This window comes from Calliphora vicina, chromosome 1 (genome assembly GCF_958450345.1).
Source record: "Calliphora vicina chromosome 1, idCalVici1.1, whole genome shotgun sequence".
In the NCBI taxonomy this organism is placed as follows: domain Eukaryota; kingdom Metazoa; phylum Arthropoda; class Insecta; order Diptera; family Calliphoridae; genus Calliphora; species Calliphora vicina.
Window position 1 is genome coordinate 79895905 of NC_088780.1, and position 15380 is coordinate 79911284.

Consider the following 15380-nt stretch of genomic DNA (forward strand, 5'->3'; position numbering starts at 1 on the left):
ACCATTTTTGGATTTTCGCTCGCCTTTGACATTTTGACAAGTTTTTTTACACCTTGTTATTTAGAATGACAAACTTAAAAAACGTTGAAAATTTCATTGAGTTTCGTTAATAAATAAAGATTTTATTACATATTCATTGAGTTTCTAAAACTAAAATTTATATCAACATTTTAATAGGATTGCAAATATTAGGAACAATTTGATCCACATTTATTCCGAGCTATAGTTTTTTGTTTAGATAAGTTAATTTTTGGTCTTACAAAAAAAAATTTCAAGTCAATATCTCAATTAGATCCAAAAATATGCCACTTTAAAACTCCGTCCTTCAAAAATATTGAACTTTTTCATACTAAAAATTTGTATGTATAAATTTTCTTAACCCGGCAATTCCCAGTGTCACCTACAGGTGACAAAGATTAACGGTAGTTTTAAACATGGAAACAGACATCACTGATAAATATTAATATTATTTATATACAGACAACACCATTTTGTATATCTGATTTAATTTTTGCGACGCTTGAATTTTATTAACTAGGGAATTTTTAAAAATCTTTAAGCATGGTGTTTGATTTTAACATACTAGTGTGGCTTATGATAAATAAATTGTTATAAAAATGGCAAAAGGGAAAGTATCACAATACTTTTTTTTTATAAATACTGCTAAATATTTAGACTAACAATGTGAGCAATTATTTTTAGAAAATTTATTATATTCTACCCAAAATTATGGCTGTATTTCAAGTGACACTGGGTATTATACATATATGTGTATGTATGCATACCACAAATTTTATATCTTGTAAAATTTTGACCATTGCATTTATATTTTATAAAATATTAAACTTGGACGAAATTGTTGAAATACTTTATATTGCTGTACTACTGTTGACTGGATACATGACACAAAAATACATGAGAATGTTTTGGGGAAAAAGCGGACACGTACAGTGATTTGGTATAAGATGACATCGATTTTTTGAAATACAGCAATATTTACATTTATGTGATAGTAACGCAAATTATATCAAGGAGCAAGTGGTCCAAGCTTGAAGTAGTAGTCAGAGTATGTCCTAGGTATCGCAATTATTTTAGAGTTTCACTCAAGACTTCCTCAAGAACTAGGTCCTTGCAAACTGTACTTTCATAATTTATTTACTGGTCCGCCTTCGCTAAATTATTTACATGAGCATAAAATTGATGGAACAGGAATGAAAAATTCAAAGCATTTAATAAATTGTGCTATAAAAGCACAACTACCAAATATTTTTTTTATTTGATCAATATCTACAACTTTGCTTCAGCCACAAAAGAGATATTCCGTACGGTATACGAGATATAACCGTGCTAAAATTTAGAAAAAGTGATAAAAATCCACCTTGAGGAAAAAAAATTCGTAAATTATTAAGGCAGCCAACTTGGCAAAACTAATGATGCAGAAGTTCTTATTTTTGGGCCTACTTTCAAAATATTGTAAACTTACTCTTATAATCAAATACAAATATTAAGGTCATCAAACTGTTATTTATTCGAAATTTGTTCAAATTTTCTCTGCAATTTTTTAAAAAATTTTTAATTCGCATCAGAATTGTTAGAATATACCTATTAATAGATTAAGATATCCTTGTATAGTGATGAGTTTGAGACGATTTTAATCCAAATGAGATCCAAGAGGGACCAATGAATGCATCACTGGTTGGTGTAGTCTACTTTTCAAAAATATATGTATACTAGCTGACCCGGTGCGCTTCGCCACCCCAATTAGAAGAATGAAATAGTACTATCAAGTCTCACTTTGTGAATCTAATTGTAAATGTCTAATTTCATATTTCTGGGTCCATTATTATAGAAAATGCTAAATGTGTTCCTAATTTTAAATTTTTAGGTTTATTATTATAAAATATTCAAAAAGTACCATTGCAATAAGGAAATAGTACCATTGATTATCACTTTTAAATTCGCATTCACTAAACCATAACCCGTCAAGTTTGAATTTTAGATTTGTATATCATTTCCTATATTATCAACTAATTTTGTTTCTATTATACTTAATATTTAATAAATTATCACAAAACAGAAACCGATCGGTTTTTAATTTTTTAAAACCGAAATCGCGGTTTTGAAATTCTTCGATTTTTTGGAAACTCTAGGTCCATTATTATAGGAAATTCAAAAAAGTACCATTAGAATATAGAAAAAGTACGAAAAAGCCCACACGTGTGGTTTCCCACTCACTCGGTTCCATATAAGCTTTATTTCATGTTTCTAGGTTCATTGGAGAAGAAATTACAAAATGTACCAATCGAATAAAGAAAAAGTATCAAAAAGTCTCTCACTCACTTAGGACCATATATGTTTAATTTCATGTTTCTAAGTCCATTGTTATAGAAATTTCAAAAAAGTACCATTAGAAGAACAAAAAAGTACCTATAGTTCAGTTCACACATTTTGGTACCTAAATATTATCCCCTATTCCTAACTAAAGGTAGGATCACACGATTGCCGCAATGCACCAATTTAATACAATTTGTATTGTGCTGAATTGGGGCCCAATAAAGAAATTGTCCCAATCAAATTCTCTGCAGTCACATGATTGCCTCATTTTATATAAATTTGATTGTCGTAAATTGGCGCAAAGCGATTTGGTGGCAATAATTGTCGCATTCCAGTCACACGATTGTTCTAGTTTACGGCAACTCAGAGAAACAGCTGTTGTGCTAGATGTTAAATTTTGTTTTGTTCACATAAATGTAAACAAAAAACTATTTGTGAAAAAATTATTATAAAAAGATGTATATCTTTTTACATTTCTTTATTATTTTTTTTATATGATAATTAAGGCCAATGCAATTTAGTTAGTTTTTATTTAACAAATAAGGGAATGGCTCACAAAAATAATATTTCATTTACAAAAATTAATATTGGCGCTAATTGTCTTCTTTGATTGCCGCACTAGAACACAATAAATATTAATGTATTTTTAACTTTTTTATTGATGCATGTTGCCTATCAAGCATTCACATGATTGCCGCACCAGGGTTGCATTTGATTGGGCCAAATAAGCACAATATTGTTGTGGTTTGACATATGAGCCAATAAGTTGTGAACTCACACGATTGACGTATAAAATAGACCAATAATTGGTGCATTGCGGCAATCGTGTGATCCTACCTTAACTCAGATACATATCAGCTAACTTTAATGTCGATAACTGAATTAATTTAAAATGTTAAAAAAGTACCATTAGAAGAAAACTACCAATTTCCCTTTTCTTCCTTGAACCCCTCAAGTTTGAAATTTAAAAATATTCCATTTTGCCAAATTGTTTATGCTACAGGCATGTCTGAAAATATTAAAATCTGTGTTAATGTGCCCAAGAATAAATATGTTTTAAAAAAAGTACCAAACTGTTTACCCGGATTCGGCCCAATATACACCTTGGTACTCGAGTTCCAAATAACACCCTGTTAGTTAATTTTTGTATGAATCCAGGAACCAACGTTAAAAAAATTATCAAAATTGGCTTAATAGTTTCAAATATAATGTATTTTCCCGATTTTATCCCCTTTTTGGTACCTTTTTATCCCCATTGAGGTGGTACAATTTTATTCAAATAAATTTCTGTAACGTGGTGGGAGCTCATAATAAAATATTCGTATGTCTATGTCAAATTATAGAAAAATATATTTTACGAAAAAGTACCAAAAATAAACACAATTTTTATCCCTTAAGGGTTCGAATTTCCAAAAAGTACCAAACTTATATTTTTTATTTTTTGATAAGTAAAGAATACGATTTAAAATTTGATTCTATATTTATTGGTTTAAAAGATACATAGGGTGCCAAAAAAGTACCAAAATACAGTTTTTACCCGTTTTCTCCCCTAAAAGTTTCGAATTTCGAAAAAGTACGAAACACCTGTCAGCTTATTTTTTGAATAGAGTAACATGCAATTTTAAGTTTTTTTGTATCTTTATTAGTTTTTTAAGATATAAGGTTACCGAATTTACCCGTTTTTACCCCCTAAACGTTCGAATTTCCAAAAATCCCTTCTTATCGGATCGTTTTGGGGAGGGAGGAAACCACAGTTAAAATTTCATGATTCTAGCTTCAGCCGTTTGGGCTGTGCGATGATGAATCAGTCAGTCAGTCAGTGAGTCAGTAAAGTTACTCTTTTATATATATAGATAACTTTTGACAATTAAAAAATATCATGGAATACTTTTTTGAAAAATATGACAAAAAATCAAGGTTTGCAACCGAAACGAATAACGGTTTCGGTTGTAAAGTTGTTGTTGTTGCTGGGTTGACAGCCCTTGGCCGAGTGAGCTCGGGCCATTCCGGTGCGTAGAACCGGCTGTCGTGGGAATCACGCATAAACTGCGAAATAGGAACAAGGTCCTCAAAGCACTAGCCGGCAGTACTTGGGGTATGGACAAAGAAACCTTGCTTGCTACCTACAAAACGATTGGCCGGTCAGTGGTCAACTATGCTGCTCCAGTGTGGTCACCTTCGTTGAGTGATACCCAGTGGAGAAATATTCAAAGCTGTCAAAACGCAGCCTTAAGGACCGTCACAGGCTGCCTTCAAATAACCTCCGAACACCACCTTCACGAGGAAACCAAGGTTCTACCGGTCAAGGAACACATCGTCATGTTGACGCAACAGTTCCTTCTGGGATGTCATCGGAGGAGTCATCCAAACTTCAACATCACACAGTTGGAATCTCCCCCGAGGCATGTCAGACAGGACCTTCGGAAATACGAGGAGAACATACAGAGGTATGTGCAGGATCCATTTGATCGCCGCTCGTATATGACAGCTTTGAACGACATTCACAGAGACGCCATCAATTCCGCGGTAGCAGGATACCGTATGAATGTCGTACTTGGAGGTCGCCCACCACCGATAGCAGACGCCGAGAAGGTTCTGCCGCGTGGAACAAGAGTCGTTCTGGCACAACTTAGATCAGGATGGAGCAACAGGCTTAATGCCTTTTGGTCTCGCATAGACCGTGCCGTCCTTAACTTATGCCCAGCATGTGGTCAGGGTCCTCATGACACCCTCCACATATTTAACTGTTCAGCCAACCCTACTTCACTCAGTCCAATGGATTTATGGACTCATCCTGTTGAAGTAGCTCAATTTCTTGGACTTGAACAACATGCAGAACATCCAGATTGATTATTGTAAATTGTTCATGCTGCTACAACAACAACAACAACGGTTTCGGTAACTGTATAGGTATTCATTTTATTATTATTTCGGTATCGGTAAGGGTATTTAAATTATATCGGTATACCCTAAATTTTTAAGAATTAATTGATCTTTCAAACTGCATTGTTAAGGTAGAGTCACACATGACAAATATTTGACGAAAAAGACGTAACCACTAAATAAAATACATTTGAATTCATTTATTTATTTCAAAAGCTTATTTTACTTAGTATGATTCAAAACAAAAAAATTATTTTTGTTTTGTTTGACAAAACACTTGTAAGAGTATACACGTCAAACAAATTTGTGCTAAAAAAGTGGTTACGCTTTTTTGAGCAAATATTTGCCATGTGTGACCCTACCATTAGTTTTTTTTTATTTTCATAAAAGTTTTAGAAGTTATAAATCTTTATTTACAAAATGTATGAAAAAATTATGAAAAATTGTAATGTAGGGCACCTTAATGAACCAATTCATTGCAAAAAATAATAGTTTTTGCACACAAAAATAAAGCATGGACATTCTCTCCAAAATTCCAAAAAAGGCCGATAAACCCGATTTTTGGCAAAAACTCGACTTGAGCGACCTCTAAACCTCTTCCGAAAAATCTGAAAAAAAATCTCAAAAATACTTTACCATATAAGCATTCAAAATATGCTTGAACCCCAACAAAAATTTTTTTTTGGGATACACTAATGTTCAACTGTATTTTGTCTCTGGGTATAGTATTAGATAATTTTAAGTTTTGTAAGATGACCCAGCGAAACGCCGGAACAGGTCTAACTTTTTTACCGATAAAACTTTTCCCGGTGGGCAGAACCCCCAACGATCAGTGACTCCCTTGCATGGACGGACTTATATCAGTGATGTTCACGCCATACAACAATTGTTTTAAAAATTTACACACATTTGGTATGCTCTTTTAAAAACTTTTGTTCATTCATCGCTGAGAATGCGAAGAAACCACATGTGACGGACTATCGCAATTTTTTCAGAAATTTATTAAGCATTGTTGTTGGTTGTTTTTGTTTGAAGCATAGCAAACACACGCGTTTCAATTACAATTGAACACAATAAAACAAAGTCAAAAATAAATACAAAATTTAAGAGAATTTCGAACTTACAATGTATATTTTTTCATTTCCTTAAAATTTAAATTACACTCATTTAATAAATTGGTTTTATTTGACAAAAAATCTAAACTTTCTTCATTTTGTTATTATTTTAAGTTTGCTGGGTAGTTCTCTCACCAATACATCTTCTTTTTTATTTTTGAACATCAGTGACTTATATACAAGTTTATTAATAAATTCGCGTTGACTACGAACGATTTAATAATATGAATATAAAACAAGTAAGTGTTATATCCGGCTGCACCGAATCTTGTATACCCACTATGGGGACTTGAATCAGCATTTATGAATGATTTGGTTACGTTATTGTTATTTGGGGGTTTTAACATTTATTAATATTAGGTCTGTTCATTTACTTTCCCAGTAAATACATGCAACGAGAGAATAAAATCAAAATTTACAAAATTACTCTCTTAAAATCTCAAAAATAGTAAAAAGTAAATGAACGCTTTTCCAGTAACAATTGTTTTATACACACAATTTTCATATTTTATTCCTTTTAAAATGTATAAATACTCACATTTTCTTCAATTTTATTGAAAATTCTTTTTTTTATATTTTTTCACCACAAAAATAAAATTGACAAGAACGGCAACGTTACAGAAAAACTAACGACATACACAACTTCCCCTAAGTTACAAACAAAACAGCTGATTCATTACGGAACGGAACGTAGAAACTAATTAGGCCTTTACTCTGGCACGTGTGTGATGTAAGGATTCGTATAACGGTTCCTGTTCTACATCGTTTGCACCAACCACGTTTCTTTTAATTTACTTAACAATGGTGGAGACCATACAAAACTCAATATCTATACAGGTGGAGTACCATTATCACTTTTAATTTTAATAATAAGGTTTAAGTGTTCCAGCTTCCTGTTTGAAGATATAGGTCGACAAGGGACGTACTTGAATCGACGTGGGATACCCTGACGTTTTAGGTATTGCTTAGCAACTAACTAATTATTAAAACCAAAAAATGTTATAAAATTGTCAGTTTTGTTATGGATATGTCACTGTTATAAAGTTCAGAATATGGGTATAAATATGAAATATCTTTTATGTCAATTTATTTTAATTCAATACATTTGTTTTTGCCAAAGTATATTTATACAAGTACATGCAAGTGATCAGCTGTTCATTTTTTGTTCCTTTGTAAATACTTGTGTGATTGTCAAATTTTTTTACTTTTTTGTTTTTCTTTCTATGTTTGTTTACATTTTTAATTTTTTTTGTATTTGAAAATATTAATCAAAAAAATAATTTTTGAAAAATTTCTATAATAAAAGCAAGAATAATAATTTAAAAATGTGTTTTTATTCATTATGTAAAAAAAATGTACCAGTGGCAGTGAGGACGATTAAATGGGCAACGTGAGTGAAATTTGTGGAAAAATTGTCAACAGTTTTTGACAATCTCACAAGTTTTTACACAAACAAAATGAATGTTGTTTCTTTTATTGTTGATTTGTTGTAGAGTTGCATGTACTTGTATAAATATACTTTGGTTTTTGCTTTGTTATATTTTTACTTAAATATATTAACTAAATAGTTTTTATTGTTGAATTTTATGTTTTTTGACGTTTAACTAAAATCCCGAAATCAGGAAAAATTCCGGGATCCCGGGATTTACATTTCTAAAATCCCAAATCTCGGGATTTGTAAAACCCAGTCCCTTTTAACATCCCAATCGGAATCGGCGAAAAATAGTAGTACTGCTCTACTTGGTGAACTTATTAAAAATGAGAAAAGTTCAATGAGAGGAAAATTAGTGTATTGATTTCGCTGGATTTATCGAAGTAATTTGACTATATTCAAGCATAATATTTAAGTTGTGTGACATGTTTAAATTTTCGAGATATTCATATATGTTGCTGCATTCGAATATGTATGGGAGGACGCATTATGTTGAAGTGATTGGTAAGAAGCCACATGCGTTAGAAGTTACAATTGGTGTACCTCAGTGTTCGTAATTGATAAATTTTTGTTTATAATTTACTTCAACCAGTGAATGCGCATAGGAACTAGCTTATCCCCCAACAATAAATTTCAGTGAATTTATCAAATTAAAAATTGAAAATTTAGCATAAAACAGTTTTATTAAAATACTAATTTTGTATTCCCGAATAACCTTTTAACGATAAATTTGCAAGTTGCTTGTGCATTAAGACTAAACTGGCAACTCGCTTTATTTTGATTTTCTTGCGAAAACAATAAAGCAAGTTGTTTTTATTTTTTTGTTTTTTCTACAGTTTGCGTCGGCAAGAAACCTACCAATTGTAGTAAGGAAATGTAAGAAAAGATAAATCACGGTTTATTGTTGGTGTTTTGTTTAAGCTTTGATATTTTTACAAATAAAGCTTGAGTGTCTGTAATTCTCAAACACTCTAAAGATATTTGTATAATATCTTTAGTTTTTCTAAAGCCTTTTGAGAAAAGGTTTCCTGATGATCTGGCCTAAGCAACCAGTGAAATGCGCATAGGAACTAGCTTATCCCCCAACAATAAAAAGATATTCAGATTTTGTTAATATTTTTGGTGTTGTTTCTTTTGAAACTTTTATAGTATATGTTGACGACATGAAATGATCTGTTTCCGAGTTTACTTAAACTTGATTTGTACCTTCCTCCACGTGTTAGGAGGGATATTGCTATTGTACTCCTAATACCTTGCAGACATATTCAGACGCCAACAGTATATTCTTGAGGAGAATCCATCATACATTTAATCGTATTATTAGATTTATATATCGATTGAGAATTAGAACTCATCTATATCTTTGTAATGGATCTTAATGGTCTTTTTTAAGAATTTCATAAAATTCTGGTACTTTGATTTAAAACTTTTTAAAAATTAAATACATAGTGTGAATTTCAAAAATACTATATTTTTTATTATATTTATTTTATAGTCATAATTAATGCAAATAATAGAGAATATTAAAAGGTTTAATTTTAAAAGTAGAAAATGATTTAAAAATCTATTTTACTAAATAGTGAAACTTAAAGATATAATGCTGATCTTATAAATTTGTGTTATTGGAATAAATGAAGCCATTCGACTTGTGATATATGATATATGGGCAAATCCTGCGTGACGAACGTTTCATTCGTACACGTTTTCATATTTAAATATGGAAATTGTTTGGCTTTTCAAATAAAATACGTTGGAGTATACTATACGCTATACCCCCAGTAACACGAAGTCTGGTTATGTTTTAACTAATAGTTTACTGACAGTTTTCATACAAAAATAATTTTAACCTACAGTATAACTATTAGTTAAGGCATAACCAGACTTAGTGTTAATGGGGGTTAGGGAGATTTAAGTGCAATTCCAAATGGCATAAGATATTACCTTTTAATTGTCATTTGTTGCGAAATATTTGATCTCAAAGTTTCGTGATGCACGTTAAAATTTGAAGTGTTTTTACGTAATTTTTACGAATTTTGTGTAATAAAGTACACAAAATCTTATTCATCAAAAAGCCGAGAACATTTTGTGACGCACGTTACGTGACGCTCATTACAAATTTTCCAGTAGCTTGAAAATTATCACAATTATATTAATCTGTTGCACCGTGAGAAGTTGTGAAAAATTCCATACAAAGTGAAACAACTCAAAATTACTTTGTATTTAAATTGAATTATCAAAAATCGAACCATCTTGTTAACACTTAAGTAATGTGAAACACATTAAAAAAATTTAAATTTGTTAGTATAATATTAAGATATCTGAGCTAGTGTTGGATTTAGCAATCATTTTTGTATGAATGACCATCGAAATACATTTGACCATATATCATTGTTTTTTTAATTCAATTTCTTAATATTGAATGGCTTAAGTCTCATTACATCAGGTATTTTTTCATTTCGTTTATATTTGTAGTGTATATTCAGAAAGATCACACTATAATATGTATCTAACATTTATTAAACAGTTTGCCAGTCTTTAAAAAATTAAACATATTCTAATGAAATGAATATAGTTCACATTATTTTGTGAAGATACAATAAATAAAATTTGAAAAAAAAATTAATTTTCACTAATAGGGACTCCAGCGATATTTGTTTGGATGATGCATAACTCATATTTTTACAATTCCTCAAGGACGGACAAAACTTTGTTGAATCAATTATATGTTTTCTCATTGTTGATGAATATATTGACATTATTTCATCTGACTTTAAAACTCAGAAGGCTCAGAAGAACTGTGGTTTATACCTCCCTCACTACTGGTATAATTAGGACCATGTTTTGTTGACATCTCATGTAAATTACTGAGGAATACACAATCGTTTTGCAAAAAGACTTTATCTTTATGAAATAAACAAGTCAAATTTCAGGGTCTAAAAAAATTGTTCTGATTGATAGAGTACATGTATTTGAGGAATATAATATAAAATATATATATTTTTTATTGTTTTATAAAATCATTTATTTAAAAGTATAAAATATTTGATTTTCAGAAAACAGAAATATCTTTTCGCTGGATTTGTCTTTTGAAAAAATTTAAAACAAGACTTTTATTAAGTGTGTTTCTTGGATGTTATTAAATAAAATATTTATTATCCAATACCACACCCATTATTCCCTTCCATTCTTGTTGTAATATCCGTGAATATTAAAATATTTTTAAAAATTTCAACTCAAATAAAAATATGAATAAGCTAATTTCAAATAATTACACCAGAAACCAAAAAGGATACAAAAAATGAGATCACTGCTGTAATATTGATTTTTTTCCGCTAAAAATTTAAAAATGTCAAACAAATATTATTGTATACACCTATTTTTATATTTACTATATTAAAATACATACATATGTGATTTAATAAACATTTACATGCCCAATTATATTTGTGGATTATTTCACTATAGTGACGAACTATATGAGGGTAAGCGCACATATTCATGCATATATAGGTACTTTTTTATATTAAAATAAACTAGACTTACCTTTAAATTACTTTATTATTAATGAAATCGACAAATTGCAGATATCACCTAATTGTATTCCAATAAGACGTGACTAATCCTTTTAAGTTGCAGCTTTTTATATTGATTTTTAATATTATTGATATATGTTTAAACACATACAATTTTGTTTCGCCAATGAAGATTTTGATCCAAATATAGTAAATTAACCAACCTATGCCAAAATTTGATATTTGTCACTATACAACAATTTTTTGTATATTATTATTCCAATTTGGTATTCACAGGTAATTTTCTACATCCGTATGACAAGAAATCAAAAAAAATTGTGTTTTATTTATTTGTTGTTGTACCACAGTTGATTATTTTGGCAGCAACATCTGAATTCGCCTTGAAGCAAGGCGTATTGAACAAGGTGACAGCAGTGGCGAATTGAAATAAATACAGGCGAATTCACTTATTTTTTATATATAGAGTTTGACATACGGACGTACGGGCTAATATTTTTTATATATGTAGTTTGACATTTGTGCGTGCTATTTCTATAATCAGCTGTGCTGCCGATGGCACCTTATTAAATGCACCTTGCCTTGAAGTAAACTAAAGGGCACCATACACTATCAAAAGGCTTGATGTCACTTTCGTGTACGTGTAATTTGATGCTTTGATGTACACTTGATTGATGACTCGTATGACAATAGCGGGAATTATATTTAATTTTAATTTGCACTAAAATGTATTTAAAAATGTCAATATCGGATGCAACTTTAATTGCAGTAACGTGAACATGTTGAGAATAAAGAAAAAAAACAAAAATAATAAGTGAAATATGTAATATAAAAAATTATTCTCTTCATCCGACACGCTCATCAACCTCACGCCTTGAAATATTTTTGTAAATGACTTCGTGATTGATGAGAAAACACCATACACTATCAAAAAGTGACATCAAGCATGCTAAAAATCAAAATGTTTTTGATTTTCCATCAAGCGTTGTCGGTGTCACACATACAAACACATTTTCACTAATACTACCATAGTGCTTGATGAGTATTTTGATAGTGTATGGTGCGCTTAACAAGCAAGGTGCATTTAATAAGGTGCCATCGGCAGCACAGCTGATTATAGAAATAGCTCGCACAAATGTCAAACTACATATATAAAAAATATTCGCCCGTACGCCCGTATGTCAAACTCTATATATAAAAAATAAGTGAATTCGCCTGTATTTATTTCAATTCGCCACTGCTGTCACCTTGTTAAATACGCCTTGCTTGTTAGCATCAGCTGTGCTGCCGATGGCACCTTATTAAATGCACCTTGCTAATAAGGTGACCTCACGAGAACAGCTGACTCAAGGTGCATTTATTAAGGTGACATCGGCAGCACAGCTGATTATAGCAATAGCACGCACAAATGTCAAACTACATATATAAAAAATATCCGCCCGTACGCCCGTATGTCAAACTCTATATATAAAAAATAAGTGAATTCGCCTGTATTTATTTCAATTCGCCACTGCTGTCACCTTGTTAAATACGCCTTGAGCTGACTGTTATTCTTGAATTCGTTCAACTGTCAAAATTCCTCATTTGCAAGGTGCATTTAATAAGGTGCCATCGGCAACACAGCTGATTATAGAAATAGCACGCACAAATGTCAAACTACATATATAAAAAATATCCGCCCGTACGCCCATATGTCAAACTCTATATATAAAAAATAAGTGAATTCGTCTGTATTTATTTCAATTCGCCACTGCTGTCACCTTCTTCAATACGCCTTGCTCATTTGTTTACAATTGTTAACTGTCATTAAATTATAATTTTAGTTTGTGAAATTTTTGTTTTTGCACAATAATGTATAAAAATCGATTAATTTATCACTAAAAAATTGAAGTATTATAGAATATATCAATTTCTTTAGCAGTCTTAGTTTTAATTTGTTTTTAATGTTAATAACTCCTTGCATGTATTGGCAGCCTTTGGCCGGACGCACATCTTTAATACTTAAAAATTTCATTGAAGTATACAGAAACTTGGATTATATCAAGGTGCATTTAATAAGGTGCCTTCGGCAGCACAGCTGTTTATAGAAATAGCACGCACAAATGTCAAACTACATATATAAAAAATATCCGCCCGTACGCCCGTATGTCAAACTCTATATATAAAAAATAAGTGAATTCGCCTGTATTTATTTACATTCGCCACTGCTGTCACCTTGTTAAATACGCCTTGGATTATATACAGTGACGGACAATAGAATAGAATCACTACATATGAATTCGATTAAAGCGGTAAAACTACAAAATTTGATTTCAAAATTTAAAATTTGTTCATTATATATTAATGCTCATAACGTAAACAATAAATAGAAAAAAATAACACATTCTTATGTTATAAACGATGTCAAATCTAAAAGACTAAATAAAATATGCGACATTCAAATAGAATAAATCAGTCTTAAAATGATTAAAAATAAAAAATCATCATAAGAATTCGTTGTTTTCTTAATATTTTGTTGCATATCAATTATTTCTAATAACAGCATCAAATCTTTTGGGGATTGAATTTAACAAACTTTCGCATGTAGATCGGGAAATAGCATACCATATTTCCTGAATTTTCTGCCAAAGTTCTTCCTTGTTTTTCAATTTTTCAGGTCCGAGTTTGTCTTTTACTATTTTCCATAGGATTTAAGTCTGGTTATTGAGACGGCCATTCCATAACATGAATTTTGTTATATAAAAACCATTTTTTGGCAAGACCTGACGTGTGCTTTGGGTCATTATCTTGCTGGAAGAGCCATTTTAAGGACATATTCCATTCTGCATGTGGCTTTATAACATTCTCCAAACTATTTACATACAAGTGCTTATCCATATTTTCTTTAATCCAATAAATTGAACCAACGCAATACCAAGAAAAGCTTCCCCATATAATAATATTTCCCCAACCATGTTTAAACGTTTTGGTTTTTGCCATTTTTTGGACGTCTAACCCATGTCTTATCATCACTATCAATTAAATTAATGGTCGTTTCGTCCGCCCACTACACATTTTGCCACTTTTTTATATTTTCTGGCCCACACCAATCCTTATGATTGCTCCTGGTTTTAAATGAAATATTGGTAGTGATTCTATTGTAATGTCCGTCACTGTATAGGACAAAGTTGTCGGAAATGAAAAACATCTTTCCAATGACACGTAAAATGCATAGGTTCTTTATTTATTGGTACAGGAGGCCTTTGGCCGGGTTTGCATACATACAAGAATTATATTGTATTTTTTTTCTACTTAAAACAACATCCAAATGTCGAAATTTTACAGCATCATGTGAATTATATGAAGTACAAGTTGTTCAATTACCAATTCAATTCCAATTTAAACTTGATTTTATTGATAATTTTCTTCTTTTGGTTCAGATAAAACTTGAAAATAACTACAAAAAAATTTGTTTACAATTTGTATTTATAAATGACAGATATAACAAGGCAAAAACAACATGCTTTTTGTTTTTGTTAAAAATTCATCCAAATGCCAAAATCAGCTGTCATTTCTAAATACAAATAGTAAACAAATTTTTTTGTAATTATTTTCAAAGTTTTTTCAGAACCAAAATAAGAAAATTATCAATAAAATCAAGTTAAAATTGGAATTGAATTGGTCATTGAAACACTTGTACTTCACATGATGCAGTAAAATTTCCACATTTGAATGTTGTTTTAAGAAGAAAAAAATACAGGCCAAAGGCCGCCTGTACAAGATCAAAGTTATTACCAATAAATAAAGAACCTATGCATTTTACGTGTCGTAGGAAAGATGTTTCTGTATATTTCAATACATGCAAGAAGTTATTAACAGTAAAAACAAATTAAAACTGTGCTAAAGAAATTGATATTTTCTATAATACTTAAATCTTTTAGTGATAAATTAAACGTTTTTTATACATTATTGTGCAAAAACAAAAATTTCACAAACTAAAATTATAATTTAATGAGAGCTAATAATTGTAAACAAGGCGTGTTTAACAAGGTGATAGCCAAGGTGCATTTAATAAGGTGCCATCGGCAGCTCTATATACAAGGCCAG

General features: G+C 30.7%; 1 protein-coding gene across 2 annotated transcripts in view; it reads right to left on the reverse strand.

The window, feature by feature from the left end:
• Positions 1–11619, reverse strand: part of TTLL5 (Tubulin tyrosine ligase-like 5) — a 227961-nt gene extending 216342 nt beyond the window's left edge. Inside the window, exon 1 of one of the 2 annotated variants that reach the window (XM_065514993.1) lies at positions 11308–11619. The gene's annotated coding sequence lies outside the window, so the exon portion shown is untranslated. The remainder of the gene's footprint in view (positions 1–11307) is intronic. The other variant, XM_065514991.1, reaches the window with a different exon arrangement.
• Between the last annotated feature and the right edge of the window lie 3761 nt (positions 11620–15380).